A 16,103-nucleotide genomic window follows, 5' to 3' on the forward strand; every position below is an offset into this window, starting at 1 on the left:
ACGTCTCAGATGTAACGTAAAATGTCGGAGTTTTTCCACAATACCTGACGAACATTTAATTTTTGGGCTTCAGTGGCGCAATGGTCAGCGCGTTCAGCTGTTAACCGAAAGGTTGGTGGTTCGAGCCCAAACGAGAGAGGTTTTGTGGGGTCTCAGATGTAGCTTGAAAAGTCGTAACTTTTCAACAATACCTGACAACCATTTAATTTCTGGGCTTCAGTGGCGCAATGGTTAGCGCGTTCGGCTATTAACCAATAGGTTGGTGGTTCGAGCCCATCCGGGAGAAGTGTTGTGACGTCTCAGATGTAACGTAAAATGTCGGAGTTTTTCCACAATACCTGACGAACATTTAATTTTTGGGCTTCAGTGGCGCAATGGTCAGCGCGTTCAGCTGTTAACCGAAAGGTTGGTGGTTCGAGCCCACCCGGGAGCGGTGTTGTGACGTCTCAGATGTAACGTAAAATGTGAGAGTTTTTCCACAATACCTGACGAGCATTTAATTTTTGGGCTTCCGTGGCGCAATGGTTAGCGCGTTCAGCTGTTAATCGAAAGGTTGGTGGTTCGAGCCCACCCGGGAGAGGTGTTGTGAGGTCTCAGATGTAGCGTGAAAAGTCAAACTTTTTCCATAATACGTGATAACCATTTATTTTCTGATCTTTCGTGGCTCAATGGTTAGCGCGTTCGGCTGTTAACCAATAGCTTGGTGGTTCGAGCCCACCCAGGAGCGGTGTTTTTGGATCTCAAATGTAACGTAAATAGCCAAAGTTTTTCTACAATACCTGACGACCATTTAATTTTTGGGCTTCCGTGGCGCAATGGTTAGTGCGTTCAGCTGTTAACCGAAAGGTTGGTGGTTCGAGCCCAAACGAGAGAGGATTTGTGGGGTCTCAGATGTAGCGTAAAAAGTCGTAACTTTTCAACAATACCTGACAACCATTTAATTTTTGGGCGTCCGTGGCGCAATGGCTAGCGCGTTCGGCTGTTAACCGAAAGGTTGGTGGTTCGAGCCCATCCAGGAGCGGTGTTGTGACGTCTCAGATGTAACGTAAAATGTCGGAGTTTTTCCACAATACCTGACGAACATTTAATTTTTGGGCTTCAGTGGCGCAATGGTCAGCGCGTTCAGCTGTTAACCGAAAGGTTGGTGGTTCGAGCCCAAACGAGAGAGGTTTTGTGGGGTCTCAGATGTAGCTTGAAAAGTCGTAACTTTTCAACAATACCTGACAACCATTTAATTTCTGGGCTTCAGTGGCGCAATGGTTAGCGCGTTCGGCTATTAACCAATAGGTTGGTGGTTCGAGCCCATCCGGGAGAAGTGTTGTGACGTCTCAGATGTAACGTAAAATGTCGGAGTTTTTCCACAATACCTGACGAACATTTAATTTTTGGGCTTCAGTGGCGCAATGGTCAGCGCGTTCAGCTGTTAACCGAAAGGTTGGTGGTTCGAGCCCAAACGAGAGAGGTTTTGTGGGGTCTCAGATGTAGCTTGAAAAGTCGTAACTTTTCCACAATACCTGACAACCATTTAATTTCTGAGCTTCCGTGGCTCAATGGTTAGCGCGTTCGGCTGTCAATCGAAAGGTTGGTGGTTCGATCCCATCCGGGAGCGGTGTTGTGAGGTCTCGGATGTGAAGTAAAAAGTCAAAGTTTTACCTCAATACATGACGAAAATTTAATTTTTGGGCTTCAGTGGCGCAATGGTCAGCGCGTTCAGCTGTTAACCGAAAGGTTGGTGGTTCGAGCCCACCCGGGAGCGGTGTTGTGACGTCTCAGATGTAACGTAAAATGTGAGAGTTTTTCCACAATACCTGACGAGCATTTAATTTTTGGGCTTCCGTGGCGCAATGGTTAGCGCGTTCAGCTGTTAATCGAAAGGTTGGTGGTTCGAGCCCACCCGGGAGAGGTGTTGTGAGGTCTCAGATGTAGCGTGAAAAGTCAAACTTTTTCCATAATACGTGATAACCATTTATTTTCTGATCTTTCGTGGCTCAATGGTTAGCGCGTTCGGCTGTTAACCAATAGCTTGGTGGTTCGAGCCCACCCGGGAGCGGTGTTTTTGGATCTCAAATGTAACGTAAATAGCCAAAGTTTTTCTACAATACCTGACGACCATTTAATTTTTGGGCTTCCGTGGCGCAATGGTTAGTGCGTTCAGCTGTTAACCGAAAGGTTGGTGGTTCGAGCCCAAACGAGAGAGGATTTGTGGGGTCTCAGATGTAGCGTAAAAAGTCGTAACTTTTCAACAATACCTGACAACCATTTAATTTTTGGGCGTCCGTGGCGCAATGGCTAGCGCGTTCGGCTGTTAACCGAAAGGTTGGTGGTTCGAGCCCATCCAGGAGCGGTGTTGTGACGTCTCAGATGTAACGTAAAATGTCGGAGTTTTTCCACAATACCTGACGAACATTTAATTTTTGGGCTTCAGTGGCGCAATGGTCAGCGCGTTCAGCTGTTAACCGAAAGGTTGGTGGTTCGAGCCCAAACGAGAGAGGTTTTGTGGGGTCTCAGATGTAGCTTGAAAAGTCGTAACTTTTCAACAATACCTGACAACCATTTAATTTCTGGGCTTCAGTGGCGCAATGGTTAGCGCGTTCGGCTATTAACCAATAGGTTGGTGGTTCGAGCCCATCCGGGAGAAGTGTTGTGACGTCTCAGATGTAACGTAAAATGTCGGAGTTTTTCCACAATACCTGACGAACATTTAATTTTTGGGCTTCAGTGGCGCAATGGTCAGCGCGTTCAGCTGTTAACCGAAAGGTTGGTGGTTCGAGCCCACCCGGGAGCGGTGTTGTGACGTCTCAGATGTAACGTAAAATGTGAGAGTTTTTCCACAATACCTGACGAGCATTTAATTTTTGGGCTTCCGTGGCGCAATGGTTAGCGCGTTCAGCTGTTAATCGAAAGGTTGGTGGTTCGAGCCCACCCGGGAGAGGTGTTGTGAGGTCTCAGATGTAGCGTGAAAAGTCAAACTTTTTCCATAATACGTGATAACCATTTATTTTCTGATCTTTCGTGGCTCAATGGTTAGCGCGTTCGGCTGTTAACCAATAGCTTGGTGGTTCGAGCCCACCCAGGAGCGGTGTTTTTGGATCTCAAATGTAACGTAAATAGCCAAAGTTTTTCTACAATACCTGACGACCATTTAATTTTTGGGCTTCCGTGGCGCAATGGTTAGTGCGTTCAGCTGTTAACCGAAAGGTTGGTGGTTCGAGCCCAAACGAGAGAGGATTTGTGGGGTCTCAGATGTAGCGTAAAAAGTCGTAACTTTTCAACAATACCTGACAACCATTTAATTTTTGGGCGTCCGTGGCGCAATGGCTAGCGCGTTCGGCTGTTAACCGAAAGGTTGGTGGTTCGAGCCCATCCAGGAGCGGTGTTGTGACGTCTCAGATGTAACGTAAAATGTCGGAGTTTTTCCACAATACCTGACGAACATTTAATTTTTGGGCTTCAGTGGCGCAATGGTCAGCGCGTTCAGCTGTTAACCGAAAGGTTGGTGGTTCGAGCCCAAACGAGAGAGGTTTTGTGGGGTCTCAGATGTAGCTTGAAAAGTCGTAACTTTTCAACAATACCTGACAACCATTTAATTTCTGGGCTTCAGTGGCGCAATGGTTAGCGCGTTCGGCTATTAACCAATAGGTTGGTGGTTCGAGCCCATCCGGGAGAAGTGTTGTGACGTCTCAGATGTAACGTAAAATGTCGGAGTTTTTCCACAATACCTGACGAACATTTAATTTTTGGGCTTCAGTGGCGCAATGGTCAGCGCGTTCAGCTGTTAACCGAAAGGTTGGTGGTTCGAGCCCAAACGAGAGAGGTTTTGTGGGGTCTCAGATGTAGCTTGAAAAGTCGTAACTTTTCCACAATACCTGACAACCATTTAATTTCTGAGCTTCCGTGGCTCAATGGTTAGCGCGTTCGGCTGTCAATCGAAAGGTTGGTGGTTCGATCCCATCCGGGAGCGGTGTTGTGAGGTCTCGGATGTGAAGTAAAAAGTCAAGGTTTTACCTCAATACCTGACGAAAATTTAATTTTTGGGCTTCAGTGGCGCAATGGTCAGCGCGTTCAGCTGTTAACCGAAAGGTTGGTGGTTCGAGCCCACCCGGGAGCGGTGTTATGACGTCTCAGATGTAACGTAAAATGTGAGAGTTTTTCCACAATACCTGACGAGCATTTAATTTTTGGGCTTCCGTGGCGCAATGGTTAGCGCGTTCAGCTGTTAATCGAAAGGTTGGTGGTTCGAGCCCACCCGTGAGAGGTGTTGTGAGGTCTCAGATGTAGCGTGAAAAGTCAAACTTTTTCCATAATACGTGATAACCATTTATTTTCTGATCTTTCGTGGCTCAATGGTTAGCGCGTTCGGCTGTTAACCAATAGCTTGGTGGTTCGAGCCCACCCGGGAGCGGTGTTTTTGGATCTCAAATGTAACGTAAATAGCCAAAGTTTTTCTACAATACCTGACGACCATTTAATTTTTGGGCTTCCGTGGCGCAATGGTTAGTGCGTTCAGCTGTTAACCGAAAGGTTGGTGGTTCGAGCCCAAACGAGAGAGGATTTGTGGGGTCTCAGATGAGGTATTCCAAGAGTCAAATATCGACCACAATGATCATTCTCGTAATGCACTGCCAAAGGCTGGCTGTTCTTTAGGCGGGTTATACTCCCCAACTTCCTGTTTAAATAAATAAAAAAGATGGCTGCCTTCGAATCGTACTCGTAGTAGCTCGTAGAATTAATTTAGATGCAGTTTGAAGATTTTATATTTAATTCTATGCGACTAATGTTTTTCAGAACTATATGTTTCAACCTTCTATAGTTTAATTTATTTGTTTTAACATCACCGAAGCGAGAGAAACGTAAGTATTTTGAATAACAATTGTTTTTCATGATAATCGACTAAGGCTTAGGATTGTTTTCCTTGCGGTTTCGCGTTATTAAATACATATTTTGCATTTTTAATTAAGGGGAATCATTCTTAAATGCATAGTTCCATTGTTAATTTAATTAAAATTGAAAAAAACTACATAATTTCAGATTTTTCTTAACTACGGAGCACTGAAAGCCGTTGCTTATTGCAGTTTCAACGAACATCAAGAAGATTAGGAGTTAATCATTACACCCCCCCCCCGCCTTAATCAAGTCAAATTAACTCAAATAACGGTAAATAAACGTCATAGTAATTGAAACTAATCTCATTTTTATCTGAAACTCCCGTCAGAACATACTAACCTTGCATGTTTTTTTTAGGCTAAAAGATCTTCATCCCGTTCCGTTTCCACTGAAAATTTGTAAATAATTGTTATTAATTGGAGCATATCGGTAGCGGCAATATGTAACATGATTGATAGCCACCATTGTCATTATGACTTGATGATAAGGGGTGGGGCGAGAGCCTTTCGCCGCAAAAACGTCTCTCAATGGCGTAGGCTGTCTATTTAGCGCAAGTAGACATGGTAGTTTCCTATTTGATGATAGACAAAGCCCCGCCCATACCTTACCTTTTGTAGTTGTAAATAGACCATGCCCCGCCCTTACCTTACCTTTTGTAGTTGTAAATAGACCATGCCCCGCCCTTACCTTACCTTTTGTAGTTGTAAATAGACCATGCCCCGCCCTTACCTTACCTTTTGTAGTTGTAAATAGACCATGCCCCGCCCTTACCTTACCTTTTGTAGTTGTAAATAGACCACGCCCCGGCCATACCTTACCTTTTGTAGTTGTAAATAGACGAAGCCCCGCCCATACCTTACCTTTTGTAGCTGTAAATAGACCACGCCCCGCCCATACCGTCTGTAGTTTTAAATGCTCCACGCCCCCATGACTTCAACCCTCTTTAATTGGAAATGATGAAGCGCAATTAGTACTATCGTGGGCTTTAGCTATTTAGTTCAAGGATGCACGGGAGGTTCTTATTTTCTGTTAGACGATGAAGCCCCGCCCATAGCTTCTGTAGTTAGTACTAGACCACGCCCCTAGATTTCGAGCCACTTTAATTGGAAACGATGAAGCGTTGTTAACGATTATTGTTTAAAAGTTCCCTATTTCCCTCTTAAAGGGACACGAAATTTGAGTATGACACAGTCAATTAGAATAACGTCACAGACTTTTGCGAAATCATTATACTCATTTAATTCCAATTCTTGCTCTATAGACTAAAATTGCAACCTCAAATTTTCAGAAAAGTGGCCAACTTATTGCGTTTCTCATCATTGGTATATTGCAAAAGAGAGCCGAGTGTAGTTGAAGGAACACTCTAGACGAAGCTGAAAACTCTTTGAAAGGAGGTAACGCGGTCGAAAAGGTTGGTATTTAAAGGGACACGAAATAGAATAAGAATTAATGTTCAAATGTTGGAAATTAATTGGAACCAAAAAGAAGCAAATCATATTTTATTTCCTGCAGTTTCTTTTGCAAAGAAGGCTTCACCGGTGAATAAGAATTCTTTGGAATATGTCAAAGGCACCACGTGACTCCATGATACAAAGACTACCCAAGGAGTGAGATGGACAACAAAGTCCTTGTTATTCACGAGATTGCAACGCCGATTCTCCGAAGTATTAGTTTTTCGAAATAAAACTAACCAAGCTTCTTTGAACCAAGACTTTCTTTCGTCACGTCCTTATCATTATTTTCAACTCGCTGATGTCTTCTTTTCAGACCATTTAATACAACTACGGTGAGGTTTTTATTATTTTTAAAGTGTACATAATAGCTTAACCGTTAATTTGAATAATCTTAAATTGTTTTAGGTTTCCTTTTACAAAGGGTTTCACCGCAACACAATCCCAACCAGAAAATCCAGTTTTTCCCACTAATCTTGTGATTGATAAAAATTTATGGAACATTAATCGTTATTTTTAATTCTGTTTGTTTCAACCCCTTATGAGCCTGATTAAATGAATTTATTATAAGATTAAAATTAAAGAAATTTTAAAATAGTAGAAATTTTCCGTTTTCTTGCAAAATAATGAATCTAGAGTTTTCAATAAAATATTTAGAGTGAAAAGAGAACGCTGTAATTGTTTCGAGGTAATAAAAATCTTTATTTTCTATTTAATTACAGGATTTGCTTCAATTAAAAATGAGAAATCAACATTAGCGACTTGGGGGAATTAGGCAACGGAAAACGAGTCTGTGAATTGGAGACGTCTTCATGGGGGACATGGACGTCTCGTTGATTATATCTATCAAAATAGTTATTATGAGAGGCTAAAAAACCATTTCCGCACTAAATCAAGGTAGATTTCAAGTTTTAAAAGAGTTAAAACAGCCATAATTGCATCCTGAAGCAGTACAGTAAGCAGACGACAAGACAAGAACAGCTGAGCTAGCCCTAGCAGCGATGAAAAACTTATTTACAGCCCGCCTTAATTACAATCTGTAATCGCTGTCTGCAACGTCGCCTGCTAGCGTGGAGATTCCTGAAAAACACTTTAGTTTACTTATTTATCTATTTTAAATTAAACTGGATTTGCGAATTGAACTATTACACTCGCGCTAGTTAATTACTTACGTCTTTAATGTTTAATTTTTATATTACGTCAAATCAGACTTAGAAATAGCACACGTCCACTGGTCCAAAACCAAGCCTTGACTAGTTTTTTAATTCAAAAAGTGGGGGTTACTGGTCCTCGGGACCAGTTTATTAATTACAAATCTATAGGAGAACAAAGGCTGGGACCACTCCGGAGACCGGTTTATTATTTAGGACAATAGGGGGGTCACTGGTCCCAAGGACTAGTTTAAAAATTATCCTTATTTCTAAGTCTGCGTCAAATATCTTCAAAATCATTTGCCGGTTACTGTTAGTCTGCAACGTCGTCTGCTAGCGTGGAGATTCCTTAAAGACACTTTAATATACTTGTTTATCTATTTAAAATTAAACTGGATTTGCCAATTAAACTAATTACACACGCGCTAGTTAATTCCTTGCGTATTTAATGTTTAATTTTTTTTATATTGCCTCAAATTTCAATAAAATCAATTGCCTGTTGAAAATAATTTTGATTTATTTACAGCCCGCCTTAATTACAATCTGTAATCGCAGTCTGCAACGTCGTCTGCTAGCGTGGAGATTCCTGAAAGACACTTAAATTTACTTGTTTACCTATCTTAAATTAAACTGGATTTGCCAATTAAACTAATTACACACGCGCTAGTTAATTCCTTGCGTATTTAATGTTTAATTTTTATATTACGTCAAATATCTTCTAAACATTTGCTTGTTAGTCTGCAACGTCGTCTGCTAGCGTGGAGATTCCTTAAAGACACTTTAATTTACTTGTTTACCTATCTTAAATTAAACTGGATTTGCCAATTAAACTAATTACACACGCGCTAGTTAATTCCTTGCGTATTTAATGTTTAATTTTTATATTACGTCAAATATCTTCAAAATCATTTGCCTGTTGAAAATCATTTTGATTTATTTACAGCCCTCTTAACTTCGGGGTTTAAAAATAAATTACGCGATGTCTGAATCGTCGTCTGCTAGGAAAGTGATTTCCGAAAAACGTTTAATTTTTAAATTAAGAAATTAAAGTTAAAATAAAAGAAATATTTCAGATTTCTAAAGTGAATTCGTTGATTATTAACAGATTTAGGTTTTATATTTCATCTATATTGTACAAAGGTTCTCAACGCCCTAAACCCTGTCTATCCAATAAGCGATAGACTGAATATTCTTTATAGAAGTGCACTAACTAAAGTTAATATATTTTGTCTTGTTTTTTACCTACTTTCTAATTGCAATTTTCCCCTTTAATTTACTGTAGCCGTTCATAGTATTTATGTTCAGACTATTTCGAGTGAAATATATTTAATTTATTTAGTGAAATAGCTCAACAAGCGCTTGTCTTATGATCCTGGGACTACTTCCATTGGATTCCTCTTAGGCTTTTTAAGACAGATTAGACTAAACAAATTTAATTTAATTGCTGTTTTAATGCTAAATATACGTTGAAAACATGAATGTTATACAAATCCCGCTTTAGTTTTGGACATTTAGTATAATAATTAATTAACGCTTAGTTGTAGAGGGGTGAAATTGGCTCCATTGGAACTGTGAGGTCCGATTCATCCAGATTTCATGTAATTCAATAACTATCGAAGCTAATTACTATGACAACAAAATAAAATAACCGTAAAGCTACATTATGAAAAGTTCTCCCAAAAATACTCTTCGATCGAGATTTTATTCCAGTGTTGTAGCCCTAGAGGTTTCATGCATTTGGAAAGTTAAGGTTTTTATGGATTTATTTTGCGTTTCTTTCTTAATTACGGCTCGTATTTAGGGTCATTTAACAAGAAAAAGATTTTTCCTGATTAAATTCAGGCTCAGGAATCCGAAAAAAATGGTTTTAATTGCGTACGGTTTTTTCACGTACTTTTTTTGCATAAACTCGCGTGTTACAGTTCAATAACTTGCTCCAATATACCCAAAAACACATCACTTTAATTAAGATAAAACTAATTAAAGTCATTAAAGAAGAAACACCATATCAGGCGTTCAAGGGGCTAACCAACACAAATCAAACTCCATTGTAAGATATAAAACATAACTAACATTATTCTACCTAAAAAATCGTTGTGAAAATTAATTAAACTAATTTTAGACAGCAAATAATGTGTTTGAATTTTCCATCATTTCGAGCATTGGCAGCGTATGTTATTTTCCAATAGATATTAATACTTCTTTGCCACAGCCATGCTACTACTCGCATTCTGTTAAAAAAAAAAGATATTTTTTCTCTTTCGAGAAATATTTTTGCCTCTGAAGGGTACTAAAGTATTCATCCTGGGAGTCCTAGGAAAGGAAGGAGGGAACTCCAGCAAGGAAAATCAGACCAGATTAGGAAAACTGCATAACCGGTGTGCAAAAGTAATAGCTTGGTCCCATAAATATGAATCAGCCACGGCTGCAAGAATTACGGCAAATGTAGAATATGGTTATTACCTAGATATTCTGACATTTATGTTTAAAGTAAAAAATAACATTGCTCCGAACTTCATTTTACATTGGTTCCCACACCACAATACAAACCAGATGAGGGGAAGCGTCCTCAATTTTTATAACGAGCCTTTTAACTCTAAATATCGAGCTAAAAGCGTAAAATTCAACTAGGGTTGGTTGTTGAACTGGAAAAAACCAGTTGGAAGTCGCAACGGGGGTACGGAGAAAGAAAGATATAATACTAACAAAATATTTTTTCTCTCCTTTGAAAATAGTGAACCATCTCATCTGAAAGGTATCTTCGGAACCAGAAATTCGATTAGCCTGAAACTTGAGCTGATACATTTAAATTAATGTGGAAAAGTTTAAAATTAATTGCTCTAAGTTTAGTATTTTTAGAAAATTATTTTCAAAAGATAAAGTTAAATAAATTAGTTTTAGCTCTGGAAATTAGATCTCTCCTTTAACGTCAATTTCTTGTCTGGCTGGCTTCAAACTTGCCCTTTAATAACTTACGAGGCTGTTAATTAGTGAACGGTAAGTAATAAAGGATAGAACAAATTGAAAATTAATTTGTCCCTTAAAATTATTTGTATTTTATGAAATAAATGGTGTTTAATCGAGTCAAATGCGTCTTCTTCGGTGTGATTTATGTGATTTTAAGTATTTGGAATTGATTTGAATTATAATGGCTGGGACTAAACGAGGATTTGATGGATTTGCTAGTGATTTTAATAATAATTTGATTGAATTGATGATTTCTTGATTTGCCTGCTTTGTATAGTAATTTCACTGGTTTTTATAGTGATTTGAATGATTTACTATCTATTTCACTGATACGTGCCGCGAGTTGAACGATTTGATTGATTTCATAGCGATTTAAGTGATTTGCTAGATTCGGGAAGTGATTCGTGTGATATCAGAAGTAAATAGCAGGTGATATGAATAATTTGAAAACCCCTCGTCCCAAATCGGACAGACAAACTTCGCTTCGGTTTTCTCGCGGTGGTACGACTTGTTTTACGGAGGGTCTCGCGATTATTGACCTCAGTTTTTTCAACACTGCTTATCCCTCCCGTTACCGCTGTCTGCCCCCCTCTTTTTACGCAAACTTTAAGAACACAGACGTACGATACCAACTCAACTTAAAAGTGAACGCGTTAGCCTCTCTTATTCCTCCCTGCGCTTGCTGGCGCTATCTGCTTAGTCGCGTCCTAGACTAGAGAGGAAAAAGTTGGAAAAATAATCTTTTTTTTACTTCGTCCAGCGGTAGTGGCAGCGCCGTGACTTACTAGCGTTAACCTTACAGCAAAGTAAAACTGGGTGCCATTACTCGAAAACGAAATCGAACGAAATTCGTTATTTGGGCTTAAAAAATCATTTTAATTAATTTTAACCGCAATTTTTTACTGATTACCGTTAGTTACGAAGTCCAGCGTAGGATAGGGTTCATTTAGAGACATTTTGAACCTTAGAAGGGCGGATAAGGAGGGTTTTTCTCGTTTTATGGCTGTAATTAGGCCTATATTAATTATTCCGATATCGAGTTCGGGGTAGTTTTAGCCGACGAATCGATTGGTGATACGCGAATTGGCCTACAATGAACGAGGTGGCCAAAAACGTGGCTGTACAGTTCTGAAACCATTTTTTTCCGATTCCTCGCCTTAAAGTTAATCAGGAAATATATTTTCCTTGTTAATATACCTTAATTAGACGCCTTAATTAAGGGAAAAACCAATTTTTAAAACTCCAAATTTAAGCCTATGCAAACGCATCAGAAGTCTATGGATGACAGACTCGGTTGAAACGCTAGGTGAGAGAGAATTTTTCGCAATTTCAATTTTCGGTTATTTTTAATTTCCCATCGAAATTAACTTAATTAATTAAATTAAATACACTTAATCTGAATGATTAAAACCTCCTGATTCCGATGGTGCTAATCGCGTCTCTCTACGACTAAGCGTTAATTAACTACGCCATTAAACGTCTCGAAACGCAGCCGGTTTTTTCAGTTTTTTTTCTTTCCAACGTCTTTTTGCGTTTCTAATTAACATTACTTTAATCTTAATTAACCGATTCTGACGTAGAAAACTGTGAGGAATCGAATGAAAGTGGTCCAAATATCGTGCGACTAGCGGTTCATTCGTTATTGCGCTAATTAAGGCCATGTCCGTTTTTGGTTTCAACCTAACTGTGTTGCGACTATAAACGCTATAGCCTAAGGTCTGGCAGTAGATCCTTGGTATCGAGTTACGTTGATATTCGTTAAATAGAGTTTAAACCTTAATTATCTTGATTTTTAACGGAATATTTTTATCGCGTATTGTCACGTGACCCGTTTAGAGTGTCATATTGAAAAATCAGATTAATGGCGTTAGAAACGAGGTTTAAAACTGATTATTAATGTTCCTGATTTAAATTCCGCCGATTTCGATGAAACTGATTGCGATTATTTACTCATTTCGACTGATTTATCCATTTACAGCCTCTTTGTGCTTTTGCCGCCATTTTTCAAAATGGCGGGAAACTAGTGAGTGAGATAGGGCCTAAACTACTAACCCGATCTGTACGGGGTTACTCGAGTTGAATTCAGCATCAAAATATCTACAAAATGACGTAGAGAAAGTTTAAAAATTGTTTATAGAATTTGCATAATTTAACTTTTAATGTTACAAGTTCGGAGGTCAATATTTCAAAACATATCAGATGTACGAACTCAAAACCAACATTTTCGGATTTCTCGACCTCTGTTTAGTTAATGCAATCAAATTTGAGCCATAATGTAAGTTTAATTAGGGTTTAAAATAGAAAATAAAAAAATTACAGAAATCTCAAATTCAAAAATACCGCCACAAGTATAGCTTGAGCGAGAATGGAAAACTACATCACCGGAATCGCCTTCATTGTATCGTAACTGTCGTCGTGACGTGGTAACCTATAAAAACTAAAAACATTTATTAGTTAAAATGTCCAGTGACACCCCTTTAGTTTTAAAAAGCATTATTGGACATTAAAAATTAATTAATACGACGCTTTATGCTCTGTGCTTATTTCCGGTCTTATCCGCGGCCGAGCTGCCTGCCTGGCAGCCTGTCGTACGCTGTGGTATTAAGGTCATGTTCCTTACGTGTTTGCGCTTGTATTTAGTTTAATTTAACCAAGTTCTCGCGTTAATTGCAATTAAAAATGGTTAAGAAGTGTACAAACCACGATTCCGTGAAAGAAACTCTCGTGTTTTATTCAGATCTATAGACCAAAGGTAATCGAAAAAGCAATGATTAAGGAAAAGAAGGACCAAGGTTTAAGCAATGACAGTAGGGCCAAGGCTTAGTTAGAACGGAAGATAGGCCTATTTAAGTGTAATTAAGACATTTTAATTTAATATTAGGGGCAACCCGCTGCTATAATGGATGTAAACAACCCCTCGGAAGTGCTTGGGGCGTCGTGTTATGCGAGTAGAAGCTGTTATCTTCAGTCAAACTCGAGAGACATGCGTGGCGAGTTGGCACTTGGCAAGGAGCTGTACAGCTTTCTCTGCTGAAAGATAACTTGGTGGGGGCTCACGCAGTTTTAAGAAACTCGAGAAACTGTTCGCTTAATGCCTGGTAAGTACCTCTTTAATTAATTATGGTGTCCAATTATTATAGCATTAAAATTGAACTAAGGTAGGATTGCACTTTACGTGACCCACCCAACTAACAATGGTTTCTAGTTAATTGGACCATGAGGAGTCCGAAAAAAATAGTTAAAAAATTATTTGGCCGCCGCAAGTTGGTCAAAATAATTTTTGAAAATTTTAAAATCCATGCACTTACCGCCATTGAAGCCGCTATCCCCTTAACGCATTCTGCACTCAATCTTGCAAAATAAGCCAGAGGGGACTGTGAAAAGTTGCCGGACTCGCGCCGGAGTTTTATAGCTATGGATTTTTTTAAGCTTACGGAAACATTTATTTCTGATAAAAGGAGGGAAATATAAATGCGAGAAAAACTGAAATGTTTTGGGAAAATCGTTGAATTTTTTGGGAATTCAATAATTGATAACGGTAAATTTTGAAAAAAAACCGTCAAATTATTCGGGATTTTTTTTAATTCACTCAACATTATTTTTGGGAAAATGTGTCAAATCCTTGGTAAACATGATTTTTTGTAAAAAAAAAAATTTAAATAAAAGGCGTAGAGAAAAGGTGTCAAAATATAGGGAAATTAGCAAATGTCAACGTCAATATTTCAGAAAAGGAGTCTAGTTTTTTTGCAACTATATTTTGGGAAAGGCGACAAATTATTGAGAAAGAACCAAATGTCAACATCAATATTTTGGAAAAGGCGTCAATTTATTTCAACAATATTTCGGAAAAGGCGGCAAATTATTGGGCAGTTAGCAAATGTCAACATCAATATATATGAGGCGTCAATTTATTTCAACTTTATTTTGGAAAAGGCGTCAATTTATTTCAACTATATTTTGGAAAAGGCGTCAATTTATTTCAACTATATTTTGGAAAAGGCGTCAATTTATATCAACTATATTTTGGAAAAGGCGTCAATTTATTTCAACTATATTTTGGAAAAGGCGTCAATTTATTTCAACTAGATTTTGGAAAAGGCGTCAATTTATTTCAACTATATTTTGGAAAAGGCGTCAATTTATTTCAACTATATTTTGGAAAAGGCGTCAATTTATTTCAACTATATTTTGGAAAAGGCGTCAATTTATTTCAACTATATTTTGGAAAAGGCGTCAATTTATTTCAACTAGATTTTGGAAAAGGCGTCAATTTATTTCAACTATATTTTGGAAAATGCGTCAATTTATTTCAACTATATTTTGGATAAGGCGTCAATTTATTTCAACTATATTTTGGAAAAGGCGTCAATTTATTTCAACTATATTTTGGAAAAGGCGTCAATTTATTTCAACTATATTTTGTAAAAGGCGTCAATTTATTTCAACTATATTTTGGAAAAGGCGTCAATTTATTTCAACTATATTTTGGAAAAGGCGTCAATTTATTTCAACTATATTTTGGAAAAGGCGTCAATTTATTTCAACTATATTTTGGTCAATTTATTTCAACTATACAGGGTGATTCTAAAATGGTGGTATAACCGAACTACTGCGGGTTCTATGAGCGATTTTAAGACGAAAATGTTCTATGGCATTTTGTCATCCAGGCCACCGTTTAAAAGTTATGATAAGGATCATTTACTGATGACCCCTTAAAATTAATTAAATTAATCGAAAGCCCAGGGGACTCACGTGTTTAGAAAGCCTTGGTTTTCTTGAAATTTAAAACTGAGTCGCGCGCCAACATTTGTAAATTTTGTAATGGCACGTGCAGCCTTTTACTGTGCTAAAGTCTCGTGACTACCATCTTCCCAACAATTCTTAAGCCTATTTCAAATTAGATTTAAACAGCGCAGACAGTGAACGAAACCAACCCGCTTTTTAAAAACCAAGTTTTAGAAAACCGCTTTTTGAGCCTAGAACGATAGGTATGCTCGACCACTTCGCCCTCGCCTGGGAAATGCTTTGGTTCATTCCTAGCTTCCTGCATTACTTCTGATTGCCGCGGTTACATTACTGGAACCATATGAGACTGCTGTATTGCGCCCGATGGACAGAGAGTAAAAAGCGATTCGAGGGCTCTGATAATGGCCACTCTTGGATTCATCACAGAAAAGCATTGGCGGGTTATTACGTCCACTCTTCATAAACTTTCCAAATTCATAAACATTTCCAAATTACCGCCAAAGATGAAAGAAAACCACTACAATTTGAACTCTTGCGCGTTTTGCAGCTTTAAAACCCTTCCAAATTCCAACTGACTTTACAGACACGATAGCAATCAAAAGCCAGCGATTCATCAAGTTTTGAGAATCGAATGTGAGAACATCTAAACAGACTCTCATTCCATGAGGCAAAACACGGTACACCGCCAAAAACTGACATTTAGTTGATTTCTTAATTTGGCTTCTGACTTTACAATTTTTACGTTACATTGCAGTAGAGCCCATGTGATCCGTAACTTCTTACTCCATTGACGATCAAATTGTTAAAATTAAGTTTTGATCCGCTTTAAACAAAAATACGTGTAATTTTGCTTGAAAAGCTTCACTTCTTTTTGCGATTCTCAGTAGAGAGTGGAAATAAAACA

General features: G+C 38.5%; 3 long non-coding RNA genes and 2 other non-coding genes across 10 annotated transcripts; 4 read left to right on the forward strand and 1 right to left on the reverse strand.

The window, feature by feature from the left end:
• Positions 1-1,536: 1,536 nt before the first annotated feature.
• On the forward strand, positions 1,537-1,609 carry TRNAD-GUC (transfer RNA aspartic acid (anticodon GUC)). The gene has a single exon. It is a non-coding gene; the product is annotated as a tRNA-Asp (tRNA).
• Positions 1,610-3,888: 2,279 nt separating this feature from the next.
• Positions 3,889-3,961, forward strand: TRNAD-GUC (transfer RNA aspartic acid (anticodon GUC)). Its single transcript has one exon. It is a non-coding gene; the product is annotated as a tRNA-Asp (tRNA).
• Positions 3,962-4,565: 604 nt separating this feature from the next.
• LOC149582535 (uncharacterized) lies at positions 4,566-6,939 on the forward strand. Of its 4 annotated transcripts, none has more exons than XR_016380597.1 (6): positions 4,572-4,850; positions 5,029-5,154; positions 5,242-5,447; positions 6,173-6,295; positions 6,397-6,670; positions 6,744-6,939. It is a non-coding gene; the product is annotated as an uncharacterized LOC149582535 (long non-coding RNA). The 4 variants fall into 4 exon arrangements; XR_016380598.1 differs by having other exon boundaries at positions 4,577-4,850; positions 5,242-5,282; XR_016380595.1 differs by having other exon boundaries at positions 4,566-4,850; positions 5,242-6,295.
• Positions 5,133-8,485, reverse strand: LOC149582536 (uncharacterized). Of its 2 annotated transcripts, XR_016380600.1 has the most exons (3): positions 8,147-8,482; positions 7,508-8,072; positions 5,133-7,415 (listed from the first exon to the last, which is right to left on the reverse strand). It is a non-coding gene; the product is annotated as an uncharacterized LOC149582536 (long non-coding RNA). The 2 variants fall into 2 exon arrangements; XR_016380599.1 differs by having other exon boundaries at positions 7,508-8,485.
• A 2,951-nt stretch (positions 8,486-11,436) lies between these two features.
• LOC149582537 (uncharacterized) lies at positions 11,437-14,446 on the forward strand. Of its 2 annotated transcripts, none has more exons than XR_016380601.1 (3): positions 11,437-11,759; positions 12,432-13,205; positions 13,335-13,618. It is a non-coding gene; the product is annotated as an uncharacterized LOC149582537 (long non-coding RNA). The 2 variants fall into 2 exon arrangements; XR_016380602.1 differs by lacking the exon at positions 11,437-11,759 and adding an exon at positions 14,180-14,446 and having other exon boundaries at positions 11,995-13,205; positions 13,335-13,991.
• The last annotated feature ends 1,657 nt before the right edge of the window (positions 14,447-16,103 follow it).

This window comes from Phalangium opilio, unplaced genomic scaffold (genome assembly GCF_054372755.1).
Source record: "Phalangium opilio isolate 3A_F unplaced genomic scaffold, DU_Popi_V2 ptg001675l_1, whole genome shotgun sequence".
Taxonomy (NCBI): Eukaryota; Metazoa; Arthropoda; class Arachnida; order Opiliones; family Phalangiidae; genus Phalangium; species Phalangium opilio.